This window comes from Nipponia nippon, unplaced genomic scaffold, assembly GCF_047370975.1.
Source record: "Nipponia nippon isolate SJK-2023a ecotype South Korea unplaced genomic scaffold, ASM4737097v1 scaffold_1, whole genome shotgun sequence".
Classification (NCBI taxonomy): domain Eukaryota; kingdom Metazoa; phylum Chordata; class Aves; order Pelecaniformes; family Threskiornithidae; genus Nipponia; species Nipponia nippon.
Genome location: NW_028262290.1, coordinates 33,848,403 through 33,862,248, shown reverse-complemented (window position 1 = coordinate 33,862,248; position 13,846 = coordinate 33,848,403).

Sequence of the window (13,846 nt, the reverse complement as noted above, 5' to 3'; positions counted from 1 at the left end):
AAAACCGGAAGAGCTGCTGGAATACACCCTCAGCTAAACTAGTTGATGCAAAACACAAGATGGCCAGGATCTTTAAGAAGGCTGCTAATGCAAAAAAATTACTCTGAATTTCATAGAATCATAGAATGATTTGGGTTGGAAGGGACCTTAAAGATCATCTAGTTCAAACCCCACTGCCGTAGGCAGAGACACCTTTCACTAGACCAGGTTTCTCAAAGCCCCATCCAACCTGGCCTTGAACATTTCCAGAGATGAGGCATCCACAACTTCTCTGGGTAACCTGTTCCAGTGCCTCACCACGCCCTGAGTAAAGAACTTCTTCCTTATATCTAATCTAAATCTACCTTCTCTCAGTTTGTAGTCATTACCCCTTGTCCTGTCACTATGTGCCCTTGTAAAAAGTCCATCTCCAGTTTTGTTGTAGGTCCCCTTCAGGTACTGGAAGGCTGCTATAAGATCTCCCTGGAGCCTTCTCTTCTCCAGGCTGAACAACCCCAATTCTCTCAGCCTATCCTCATAGGAGATGTGCTCCAGCCCTCTGATCATCTTCGTGGCCCTCTTCTGGACTCGGTCCAACAGGTCCATGTCCTTCTTATGTTGGGGGCCCCAGAGCTGGACGCAGTACTCCAGGTGAGGCCTCACAACATAGAATACGAGGTTGGAAGGGACCCCAAGGATCATCTGGTCCAACCTTTCTAGCACAATCTAGACGAGATGGTCCAGCACCATGTCCAGTTGAGTCTTAAACATGTTCAGCGTAGCAGAGTCAACCACTTCCCTGGGGAGATTATTCCAATGATTGACTGTTCTCATTGTGAAAAATTTACCTCTTGTGTCCACTCGGAATCTCCCTGGGAGTAACTTGTACCCATTACCCCTTGTCCTCACCATGTGACTCCTTGTAAAAAGGGAGTCTCCATCTTCTTTGTAGCTCCCCTTTAAGTAGTGATACATGGGATCACCTCCCTTAACCTGCTGGTCACACTTCTTTTGATGCAGCCCAGGATATGGTTGGCTTTCTGGACTGCAAGCACACATTGCCGGGTCATGTCAAGCTTCTCATCAACCAACACCCCCAAGTCCTTCTCCTCTGAGCTGCTCTCTATCCATTCTCTACCCAGCCCATATTTGTGATTGGGATTGCCCCAACCCAGGTGCAGGACCTTGCACTTGGCCTTGTTGAACTTCATGAGGTTCACATGGGCCTACCTCTCCAACCTCTCAAGGTTCCTCTGGATGGCATCCCTACCTTTCAGCATGTCAACTGCACCACACAGCTTGGTGTGATTGGCAGACTCGCTGAGGATGCACTCAGGCCCACTGTCCATGTCGCCAACAAAGATGTCAAACAGTGCCGGTCCCAATACCGACCTCTGAGGAACGTCACTCGTCACTGGTCTCCACTAGGACATCGAGCCCTTGACTGCAACTCTTTAGTGTGACCATCCACCCAATTCCTCATCCACTGAGTGGTCCATCTATCAAATCCATGTCTCTCCAATTTAGAGACATGTCATGCGGAACAGTGTCAAATGCTTTGCACAAGTCCAGGTAGATGACGTCTGTTGCTCTTTCATTATCCACCAATGCTGTAACCCTGTTGTAGAAGACCACCAAATTTGTCAGGCATGCTTTGCCCTTAGTGAAGCCATGTTGGCTGTCACGAATCACCTCCTTATTTTCCATGTTCCTTAGCATAGTTTCCAGAAGAATCTGCTCCATGATCTTGCTGGGCACAGAGGTGAGGCTGACTGGCCTGTAGTTCCCTGGGTCTTCCTTTTTTCCCTTTTTAAAAATGGAGGTTATGTTTCCCCTTTTCCAGACAGGGAGAACTTCACCAGACTGCCATGACTTCTAAAATATGATGGACAGTGGCTTAGCAACTTCATCCACCAGTTCCCTCAGGACCCGCAGATGCATCTCATCAGGTCCCATGGACTTGTGCACCTTCAGGTTTCTTAGATGGTCTTGAACCTGATCTTCTCCTACAGTGGGCAGTTCTTCATTCTCCCGGTCCCTAACTTTACATTCTGTGACTTGCGTGGTGTGGCTCGAGCACTTGCCCATGAAGGCTGAGGCAAAAAAGTCATTGAGTACCTCAGCCTCCTCCATATCCCAGGTAACCAGGTCTCCTGTTTCCTTCCAGAGAGGACCCACATTTTCCCTAGTCAAATTTCTCTTTCTAAAAAGTTATATTTTGTTCGCATAACATTCATTATTCTCACTCAATTTGCTTCTATCTCCTGCAGTGCAAAAACTATGCAGATATATCCAGTTTCTATCATCAGTTTTCTGTGTCTTTCTCAAAAAGACAGCTTAAAATCTATTTTTGATTTTGATCCATTTGTACTTGGAGTTGAACACCTGTGAAGATTATCATAGCTGCAGTTCTAGAGAACTGGTTCAACAGTACAAATATTCCTGCAATATTTCTCTTACATTTGGAACAATCACTTGCAAGGCCAGTCTCTTCAATGGTCACTTATTTTCTACTGATAGCTTTAGTCTGGAAATCAATGCTGTCAGTGTGTCACCTTACAACACATAACATCAACCACAAAGTAGTCCCAAGGGCATTAATGTTGTTACAGAAGTATTCAGTGTGAAATCAGCAAATGTATCAGGAAAGATGCAGAACACTTGGACTCACATGTTCTTCATTGTCTTTTCCCTCAAACCTCCTGATCTCTAGCCCTCAACATTGTACAAGAGGCTCAGATGTGATGTGGTATCCAGGAGGAACAAAAAACCAGAAGGAATATGGAAAGCACAGGTAGTGCCTGTTTCCCCATATGCTCACTCCAGATCTATACCGTCTCCAACTAAGGAAGCTTATGGGAAAATTTTTATCTAAATGTGATCACTTCTTTTGGGTTGGATGCTGTTCCCCATGCAGCTTAAAATGCTACAGCTGATTTCTCTTAACTTGGTTTATCTTCCCAGAGTTGATTTATTGGTATGTTCAAGTTCTTACAGCCATCATAACTCGACAAACCCCAGAGCTTTCACTCAAAACAGCACTCTAGTGTAGTAACAAATGGTCATGTGGTGGAGAGCTGTTTTTTGTTTGGTTTTTTTTATTATTTAGGCCATAGAAATAGTTACTTTATTCTGTTGAAGACTTAGAACTTCTAGACTCCATGCTCTACATAGTCAATGGAGAGCAGTTTGTGCCTTCAGAGGGAAATTCAAAGCGTGTAGGTTAGATGCCTCACAGTAGATTTAGAAGTACCTCAAAATATGCTTCTAGTACAACAAGAAAGTTAATTCTTTTTGTACCTGTTATTTAATTTAAACGTTTCTGGAAACAATGAAGTGGGGCAAAATTGTGTCTATTTACTAGTTCTGTAATTTTACTAAATGTAGTACATTGAAAACCAGTGACAGTGTGGTATTTTCATGGACAATTTGTACAGCTGCAATGCAAGAGGCTACCTCACATTAAAAAGCTCTTTATTCCTTGAGGTGTTCTTATATATTCCTGTATTACAGTATGATTGTCAAAGGATAATAGATAAAAATCCTGCCATTGCTTTCCTTCAGTGAATTCCTCCTAGTTCTTTTGTTACTTCCTACAACTGTATGTACTAGTTTCAGCAGATACAAATAATTTACGGACTAAACAGGGAAAAATGTGGGAAGGAGGACTTTCTTCTGGGGGAGAAAAAAAAAAAAACCACAAACAAAAAACCCCAGCCTTCTTGTAAAAAGTCATTATTTAGATAACATTGGATGCTTATTATTTTGTGATCTACTATAGCTTTGCCTAAAATTCCCTTTTTTTTTTTTTTTGTCAAAAAGTGACCTGTTCTGTTTCATATATGAAAGGTGCACATTAAAAGAATATGAGCTAGCAAATATCTTTACTGAAACACTGTTGGCAGCCGAGATCACTGACAACTTCCTGGCTGTGATTCATAATCTATATTGGTGCCTTTGAGACAGCAAGCTATTGATTTTTCCCAGTCTATAATCCAAGACCTTATACACAGCTTGTTAGACATCTGTGGGAATATAAACTGAGTTTTGATACAATTTAGGGAGCTTCTGTTAGCGGGGCACTTAGTTTTTGTCTTTGAGAAAATCTTTACACATCTGTGTAATCTTGAAGAGATTTTTAACAGATAATTCAATAGAGCTTGGGTTGTTGGTTTTTTTTGTTGTTGGTTTTTTTTTTTGTAAACTGCTTCTCTGGGTGGAACTCATATGGAGCAAATTTCAAGTGGGCAATAATAACAGAACATAGGGAAATCTTTCTAATGTTATTATAGCTTTTTTCTTCTTTTTATTTCCTTTGATTTTGTCAGGTAACTGTTTAATATCTTGTCCATTTTACCTGGCCTTTCCAGGAAAACTTTCCTGTCTTTACTGCAATATCCATGGTACATATACACAAATAACATTCACAAGAACAATCATTAACTGCAATGCAGTTTCTCCACAACAAAAGGATTTAAGGGTAAAGGCACTAAAAATCTTCCAAAAAATATACATAACTAAAAATATATTTCTTGGTTTCAAGCCACTGCACACACTCCCTGATTTATTAAAGTAACTACATTTAGTGTTAATTTTCTATCTTCTGAGAGTAAGCTAAGGAAAAGGAAGAGGTTAATATAGTTTGAAGCTTATGCACTAAGGTAGGAATGCCATAAGGAACAGTCTTAATATATGTTCTTTTAAATATTTAATATTTGTCCAAGAATACTTTAAGAGCTACCATGTAAGGAGAAAATAACTCTGAAGAGCTTTGTGGATTTCAGATGACAGAAATATCTCCGTGCGTGTCATCACATTGCATGTTGGTCTGGAAGGTTAGGAAAATATTTACACAAAGTCCCCAAAATCAAAATAAAGCATTCTTGACTGTATGTGAAGTATAATTTAGTTAAACTTGAATGATCCAGAAACCATATAGTCAGAACTGGGTAATTGCTCATTTTCTTTTACACGATAGAGAAATTTTCTTAAAACAACAAGAAGAAAAACAAAATGTTGATATATATATATATTTAGTAAAAATTTATGTTGAAATACTGGACAAATTTTCACAAGTAGTAGGAAAAAACCACACTATATTAAATAACATGATAGAAAACACAATCTCATTGGCATGCACTGTTCCTAAATGGAATTTTGCAAATGATGATTTCAAATCTATATTTGAAAATAGTTTTTTGTGCATTGTAAAGTTTTTTTTTTTTTTGCTAGCTCATTTATCTGTAACTTAATTTGTTTTCAGGAAAATAAATTAAGTCCCTAATTCTTCATATGTTTATACATTTTCTCAGCCTAAAAATCACGAGTAGATCAAATGGATTAGTATCATGCTTTAAGTTAAACAAAGGACAATGTTTTTGAAAAGTCAGAGATACTGGAACATGCAAAAAGTTAAAAGAATAACAAGTAGATAGAGTATGCAAAAAAGTGTTTATTAATTTTGTTTCAGTCTAAATGTAGTGTACAGCATTACTGCCCACTGTTCATATCATTTTTATAGTCAGATTCAAGCTGAATTATGTACAGAAAACCTTTAAATAAGGCCCTCAAAAAATTAAAGCAGTTATTTTTTATTCTACACAATTACTCTTTGGGATAATCTTAGTCCTCCCTGTCTTTGCCTTTCCCACTTTCCTATCCACCTGCTGGGAGCTAGTAAAGAGCAAGAAAACAACTTATGTGGACTGACCCTGCCAATGCAGACTCCAAAATGAAATATGAAGGACAAAATGATAAAAAGGCAAGAAGAATATGTTGAAGTTTGGGATACTAATTATAGGTCACCAGGTTATCCAGACAAACTAGTTTCAAGAGGGAAATCAAAGGATTAGCTCTTTATTTTATGCTTCAATGCTTTGGTTCTAATGTCAAGCAAAATATTTGTTATTCATTATTTCTGGAAATCTGGAAGGAATTTGGATCCATTCATCATTTCAACAATGTGAGAAGCATATCATCCTTGCTTGTATCACAAGAAGGTAAAAGAAAAGGAGAGCGAGCAGACACTGTGGTCATGAGTACTTTAGAAATGCATGTGATGATAAAAGTGATAAAGTAGGAGATGGACTGTAGTTATCAACAGCAGATAACGCAGTTTTACTAAACAAACTGCTGTCCTTGGAGTAAGTAGTTCAAAATTGTTCTACCTACATACAGGTACATAGTTCAGCAAAGGTTCATCTCATTCAAGCTCAGATGCATTTTAAAAAATTTCTTACATAATGAAAAGAAATGTCACTGCTTATTGCATGTCTCTCTAGGTCTGTACACTTACAGAAAGGCTGGAGACAAATGCTCCTTAGTTATAATTTTCCAACTGGAATGTTACATACTCAACTATACAAAAGATACAGAAATTGCAGACTGACCTGTTAGTTGCCCTTTCCTATCTTCTAAATTCAGTATTGTAACAAAGGCTGTTTTCCCAATGTGAAAGTAAGAGTATGATTATATTCAAACCCTAGTGTTTGAGAGACAAGTACTTCCATCTTTACTCTTCTATTGCTCAGCAAAACTTGCACTCACCCTTCACTCAGCCCCCTTTTACCAGCTGCCTACTGCAATAGTCACAAACTGTCTTTCAATGAACATCATGCAGTAAAAAATAAACACACCTTTTGAGATTTCATTTGCATATTTAGTTATAGGAAAGGATAAGAACATGTTAACCAAAATGCATACACTGTTCTTTCATCCAGAGACAAACTGTACTGAGTGTCAGCAGGTGTTAGAAAAAGTCAGTGTCCTCAGTCAGGATATTCTAAATGCTTTCTTTCCTTTAAATAAGGATATCAGTCTACACAGAGAAAGGTATCCAATGCCTGTATAACACCATTGTAGGCTTAAATTGTGCAAGCTTTTCAAGAGACCATACCTTCATTTTGCCTTTTGGTAGCTTATAGTTCAAGTCTGCCTTTGTCCTCAGCTAAAGTAAGGGAGTAAGTTCTAGAGTAATAAACCTAGTAAATTATAATTGCTCTTATTTTTATGACCTAGGATCTGGAAATCAGCACAGGGCAGAAACTGGGCAAAACCCAGTCTATAGAAGGGTGCAACATGTTGTAAAGATCATGAGGTATCTTTCATGATGGAGGAATCCTCCCAGGGAAGGGATTCCCAGCATACGATTATCACTTGGATTTGCAAATGGGTGAGATAAAGGACTTGCGATTTGGAAACCCCTTTTTTAAGGGAAGTCCTAAGGGCCAACTGCCTTGCTAGATGTATGATTCCAAAAAGCAGGGAGAGGAAAAGCAATGGTGACCACCAGAGTCAATGAAGAGAAAAGGGTATATCTCTTTCCTGGTACGTGAAAGACCAAGTAAGTCTAGAAAACTCAACTTCCTATTCATTTAATTGAGAATAAGACCCTGTCCTCCCAGGTAGATGAAAAGCAGGGAATATTCCCAAAGCAAACACTGAAGGGGAATTTTTTGAACCCTATGAAGGCCTCCATGATTTGATCGAATTAGCAAATGACCTGTAAGAATATATTTTGAATTGGACAGCTTTTTATACAACAAAAATAAGAAAACGCATTGGTCCCTTAAATTGCCACTATGTAATTGTATAAATAATGGAGAACTTTAAATATTTACTATAAATAACTGAAAACCTGCTCTTTCAGAATTCCCTTTAATAGCCTATTACATAGAAAGACAAATTCAGTGAGACTTTATAACTCTTTCTGTGAGAATTAGAAAGAAGTAACTGTTTCTTAATTTTTTAGATGCCTTCAGAACCTCTGTGTTTAGTGGATTTAAATTAGATTGACTAACACCTCAGAACCTCTGATTCACTAAATCACTGCTTCCAGAACAGCATTTGTGTTATCTGCAGATGAAAAAGTTGTATAAGAGAAAAATTGAGAACAGGGATATATTTTGTTTGATATTTTTATACCAGCAACTACAAAACTAACTTCTGAAGCTCAGCCATCTCTACTTTAAGGATGGATGAATATTGCTCTTTAACCTGCTTTATTTTTTTTCAGAAAAACATTGTATATTCTTGACTCAAATATGGAGAACAATAGAGGGAATACTTGCACAGTCCACAGGGCTAGAGACCACAGATTCCTAGATAAGTAATTATTTTAATGAAACATTAGAATATTTCTATAGGCAATTCTGAAGATTGTCATTTAATGTGAAACATGTTAGGACTCGTGCTTTAGTGGGTTTCCAGTTTTTAAAGGATTCTTTTTTTTCCTCTCCTCAACTCCCAAAACTCCCGTTCACTTCAATGGTAGCTGCAGGTGCTGAAAATCCATTTGAATGGTCCATACTGATTTGAAATTTTGCAGTGGTCTTTCTCTCACACACGTGCTCACACATGTTCCTCTTTACCTTTCTTTCTTTTTTCCCTCCATCTGCCCAAGATTAAGACCAATCTCGCCAGACATGGATACTCATATAGTGGTGGTATGAATGCTACAAAGAAGTAGTTAAATGAACTGGAGGAAAAAAAAAAAATGAACTTCTGATGCCTTTTTTTTTTTCCCAGAACTTTTTAAAATGAAATGCAACCTTATAGTGAAGAGGTAGATTTCCTAGAAAAATAATTGAGACTCAGGGTACATGCAGATGAGTGAATTCTTTTAGGAGCACCTCTAATGCATTTTTACAAGGGTCATTGTGTTTTACAAGGTGACAAAAAAAGGGGAAAAAAAAGAAACTAAATCACATTTTTACTAGACTCGAAATAAAAATAGGCAATTGGAAATGCATTGTAAACAGGATTATTCAAACTCAGCTTGCCTTAAGATAGGAGCAGCTTTTAAGCAGGCTATTACATAAAGTCCAGTATTTCTGAGATTTTATGAGAGTAATCTAATGCATTGGTCAGACAAGGTTAAGAATAATGCCCTTGCAGTCTCCCTAGATGCAATGATAGCATTTGATGTGAATAAAAAGACTACAGTTTCTGGGTGTTGGTGAAACTGAACTGCACAGACGTCTATTTGGAGATTTGAGTATGAACTTCAATATTCCTCAGGAAAAAAACCCTAATGTAATAATAAAATATCCACAGTCTTTTTGAATTTTTTTTCCTGAGTTTTGTACTTATGCTTCCTTGTCCATCCTTTCCTCCGTTCCTCACATTAGCTTTCAAAACACTTCCTGAGGCTTTTAGAAATGTCGTAAACTTACTGTATCATTACTGATGCACACAAGCAGGAACATAAATGAATACTGTATGTGGATGATATTCTTCTTTTTATAACCCATCCTGATATTTCAATCCCAGCTATTACACTGTTCATAAATCAGTTTGGGATCCTCTCTGGCTTTAAAAGTAATTATAATAAATCCAAAGATATGTTTATGTATAGGAGGCCAATTGAACCCTTTGCTTTTCAGTTTCCATTTAAATTGGTCTCCAGAGGTCTTACCCCAGGTTATTTATTCCTTTTTCTTTAGATCTGCTGTACAGATTTAATCTTGCTTCTCTGCTTTGTAAAATTCAATAGATGCTGTACAGGTGGTTTTCGTTCTTTCCTTTTTTTTATTAGGGGAAAGAGCTGTCATTAATTAAAAACAAAATGCATTTTGTATTTTTTCTCTGATTATAAATAAACTTGCTAAGAAATAGTGAAGACTGGCTTAAGAAATGTTTCTAGGTGCCTTGAAAGCAATTGCTCAACTCATTTACTTATTCTAATATAACACAAACAATGTGTTAGTCTGCTCTGCAATTTTTCCATTTGCCTGACTGTTAAGTATAATTCACTTCTAAGTCCTTTCTTTCTGCATCTTTCTGACTGATTAAATTCTCATACAGAAGTCATACCAAGGTAAGTTTGCATGTCAGTAGGTGTGGATCAGAACAAGAGAACTGCATGGCTGGAAAGCTTTGTCTGATCACACAGACTTCTGATTTCACAAAGCTATTCTTCCAGAAATGCAGCAAATGCCGGAGTATCTTGAAAGAGGTCAGCTGAGAGAGAAGATGCAAATCTTAGCAACGACCTGTTAAGAACAATGTAAGAAATAAGGGAATTTGTTTCATGAAACATATACCTGAGGAACACCCTTCCACAGCATTTTATTTCACCTTCTTCATTTTATCTCCCTTTATTCTCTAAATAAAAAAATGTGAACAATATATAGAATTCTAATCTGCAAGTAAAAAATGTCCCTTTTCAAGTATAATAACTCATCAAATAAATACCAAATATTTCAAATCCTTTACATTGTCTTTGCAGATGAAACATATAATTTCTCCTTTATAATAGAGATAAAAAATAGTGCTTCATATGCTTTATTCTGAAATAATTTCCATTGTGAGAAACACTACTTCAACAGTTTGATGAAGCATATGAGGAGGGATATTTATGAGGAACAGTACTGTGCTGAACTTAGAACGCATCAAGACTCTTTATGTCATGGAGCTGCCAGAATTTGCAATCCAGAAGAAAAGGAGAGGAGAGAGGAGGAGAGAGGAGCAGAGAGAGGAGGAGAGAGGAGGAGAGAGGAGGAGAGAGGAGGAGAGGAGAGAGGAGGAGAGGAGAGGAAAGGAGAGGAGAGGAGAGGAGAGGAGAGGAGAGGAGAGGAGAGGAGAGGAGAGGAGAGGAGAGGAGAGGAGAGGAGAGGAGACGAGACGAGACGAGACGAGACGAGACGAGACGAGACGAGACGAGACGAGACGAGAGGAGACGAGATGAGACGAGAGGGGAAGTTATCATGAGAACGAGAAAGAAATTTTCAAATAGTGGTCTGGAAAGCGGGAGCTTTTCTGGAGACTGGGACTGTAGAATTAAGAAAAGCTGAATGTTATTGAAAGATGAACCAGAAAATCGGACTAGAAAAAATGACCCAACCTGTAGGAACAAGATAAGCAAGTTAGCTTAAGAACTTTCATTTAATCTCTCACCAAAAAGATTCAAGTTCTCTCTCTTTATATTACAGAGAATGTTTGTTCTGATTTTTTGCTTTTTATTTATTTTCTGTTTTTAATAGCCCTAGAGTTTGGAAATCCTCTGCAACATTTATTTGTAAGAGGGTGGAACACTTCTACTTCAGGACTCTGATTAGCTCACTGTTACATCATGATGTGCCTCACCATTTTTAAATTACCTCACATATTGTTTGGAGGATTGATATCTATTTGCTACTAAAGGATACTAAACAAACTGGCCCAAATTTCTTTTCACTAATTCAGATGAATAGTCCCAAATGAACATGGCTTGTTTACAGGACAGTCTTTCCTGACAACGTATTGCATAAACACATCATAAATATCAATCCCAACTATATAATAATGAAACTCTTCTAAATTAAAATAGTCTCAGTGATCTAGATGCTTTCAAATTTCTTTGTCTTTCTTGGTTTTTTCTAGTTTTGAGATATTAGTTATATTTCTGTTTAATTCTGAACAATTATGTTTTAGAATATCAGTTTAATATACGGATTTATTAGCTCATTCCATATTCAAGCATTTCCATGGGCTTATCCTGATCTACTTGTGAAAAATATACATTGAGGAAATGATCACTGTGTTTGGATATGCACTAAGATCAATGCCTTCTGAACCAAGTTAAAATCCATATTCAGTCTAGCACAAGCCTTTACTTGGAGTTACATCTGTCTTCATAAAATCAAACTGGTCTTGGTGGTATTTGTTTTGTTTTGTGTGTTTTTTTTAACAAAGAAAAAGTAATTTCTTATCCATTCATTTCCAATTGACTGACATCCTCCTCTGTAACCCCTCCAATGGAATGAGCTCCTCATAATCTTGAACCTGAATTGAAACCTTGAAACTTATTTTAGTAATGTTTCTTTCTTCAGAAACACATTTTTACAGAAATTAAGCTATTGACATTTTGCTGGGAATAAACATCATCTCTGTAGACATAACCTGTAGGACCCTGAGCCTATTAGGTTCTGAGATGCCATTTGGTTTTCAAGTGAATACTTAGTGCTGATTTTGACCTTAGGACTACTTATGAGGTGTATGCTCCTGTCTGCCATGGAGACATAGATTTTGGAGACATTTAGTGTGCTACCTGTAAGGTTTTAAAAAAAAGCAAGTTTTTACTGGGGATTCTCCTTCTGCGGCTGTCTTTCTTCCCATTTCTCTTCTGAGGATCCCTGGATATGCAAATCATAAGGCTGGAAGGCTTATCTGTTTTGCAAACCTTTCTTGGGGAGGAAGGACATGAAGGTGGCAGTAAGCATTTTTCTACTGGATATATAAGTAGAGGTTCAAAAATTTCATTGAACTATCTATATTACTGCACAGCAGTTTGGATGGTAAATAGGATTTGTTGTGGATATATTCACCTTTGGATGTAATTTGAAAGCTATCTGAGTGTCTGAACATATAGGGTTTACAAATATTAACAGGTATTTCTCAATGTCCTTGGTTCTCTTTCAAACAATTTTTACATAACATCTGGGTGAGTGCCTACATAGACACAAATATGTATGTTTGGGTTTGTTTTTTTTTTACCACGATTGTGGTACTCAGTAAGAGGAAATAATTTGATCCAAGTCATACTAGGATCAGTAAGAATCTTATCATTGATTTTTCTGTGTAAATATATTCAGTTCTCAAGCATCCAACTCTATTCCAGGCACAGGAAGGGTGATTGCTGAATGCTGTCTATCTCTAATTCTTGGTCTATCTCTAATTCTTGTGTAATTGTATTATACCTGGCCCTACATAAATCCAGAGAAGAGTGGTTTTGAATAATCATGTTTTAATATGAATAATGGACATAGTATGCCACTACAGATTGACAAATTTGTGAGATACCTAGGGTAACACTCATCAACCTCATTTTCATTATTTTCATGTTTATCCTTGGAAATTTTTTTGGTATGCATCTTTCTGTTTATTACACTGTTGGCAACTGCAAAAGACATTCGGGTCAAGTAGACTTAAAACCATTCTGACAAATAAAGCTACATCATGCAGCTGTATGATAGCAGAATTATGTACATGAATTCTATAAAAATGAGAATTGCTTTATTTAAGTTTTTTTTTATTTTCTTAGACTTTTTGAAAGTACATTTCAGAACTCTGTATTGAAGAGATTCATTAGATGTTATAATCTCATATTCAGCGAAGGTTATATCACGTTATTAAACTGGCCTAAAATATGGGGTAGGATTTTAAATGTACCGATGCATGCATGCCATGTTTTATGCTATAAGGTCTAGAAAACTGAAAGAGTATTTTGCATGTCTTTGTGTGTAGTTCTATTCTTTATTTGATAGTATGTAGGCCATTATGTAAGACAAAGGGAGGACATGATTGAGACATACACATAATGAATGAGAATGAGCAAAGTTGGAAAACACTATTTATCTTCTTTTAGAACTTAAAGAGCAGGGAAGAAGCAACTAATATAAAGAGTACAATTAAAAAAACTGAGGAAAGAATATTTTTATATAATTCTTGACCTTTGGAATTCAGTCCAAAAGATATCTGACTCCTGATTTCAGCAGGATTCAGAGCAGGGATAAGTCTCTATGATATATTTTTATTAATTAAAAATATTAAGAGTGAATAAACAAATGAGAAATTATTGTGAAAATCAATAAGGAAAAGAATGGTGAAAATAAGGCAGAAATTCAACAGTAAATGTGGACTTAGTGATATATTATCTATTTCTTTTAGAAAGCTGTAAAGGTATACTTACAAACCAGATAATAATTTAAATGGGGAAAATTAGGAAACAAATTTATTAAAAGGCATGAGGTACCTTAAAATTATTGCCTCAGATATACTCATTGCTGAAAATAAGCCTGAGGGAATTCTTTTCCACTTATTATAAGCCTGAACCTTGATCTTGCAGTATGCTGAGGTTTGCTTTTTGGGCTGTGTGCTTTAATTGTTT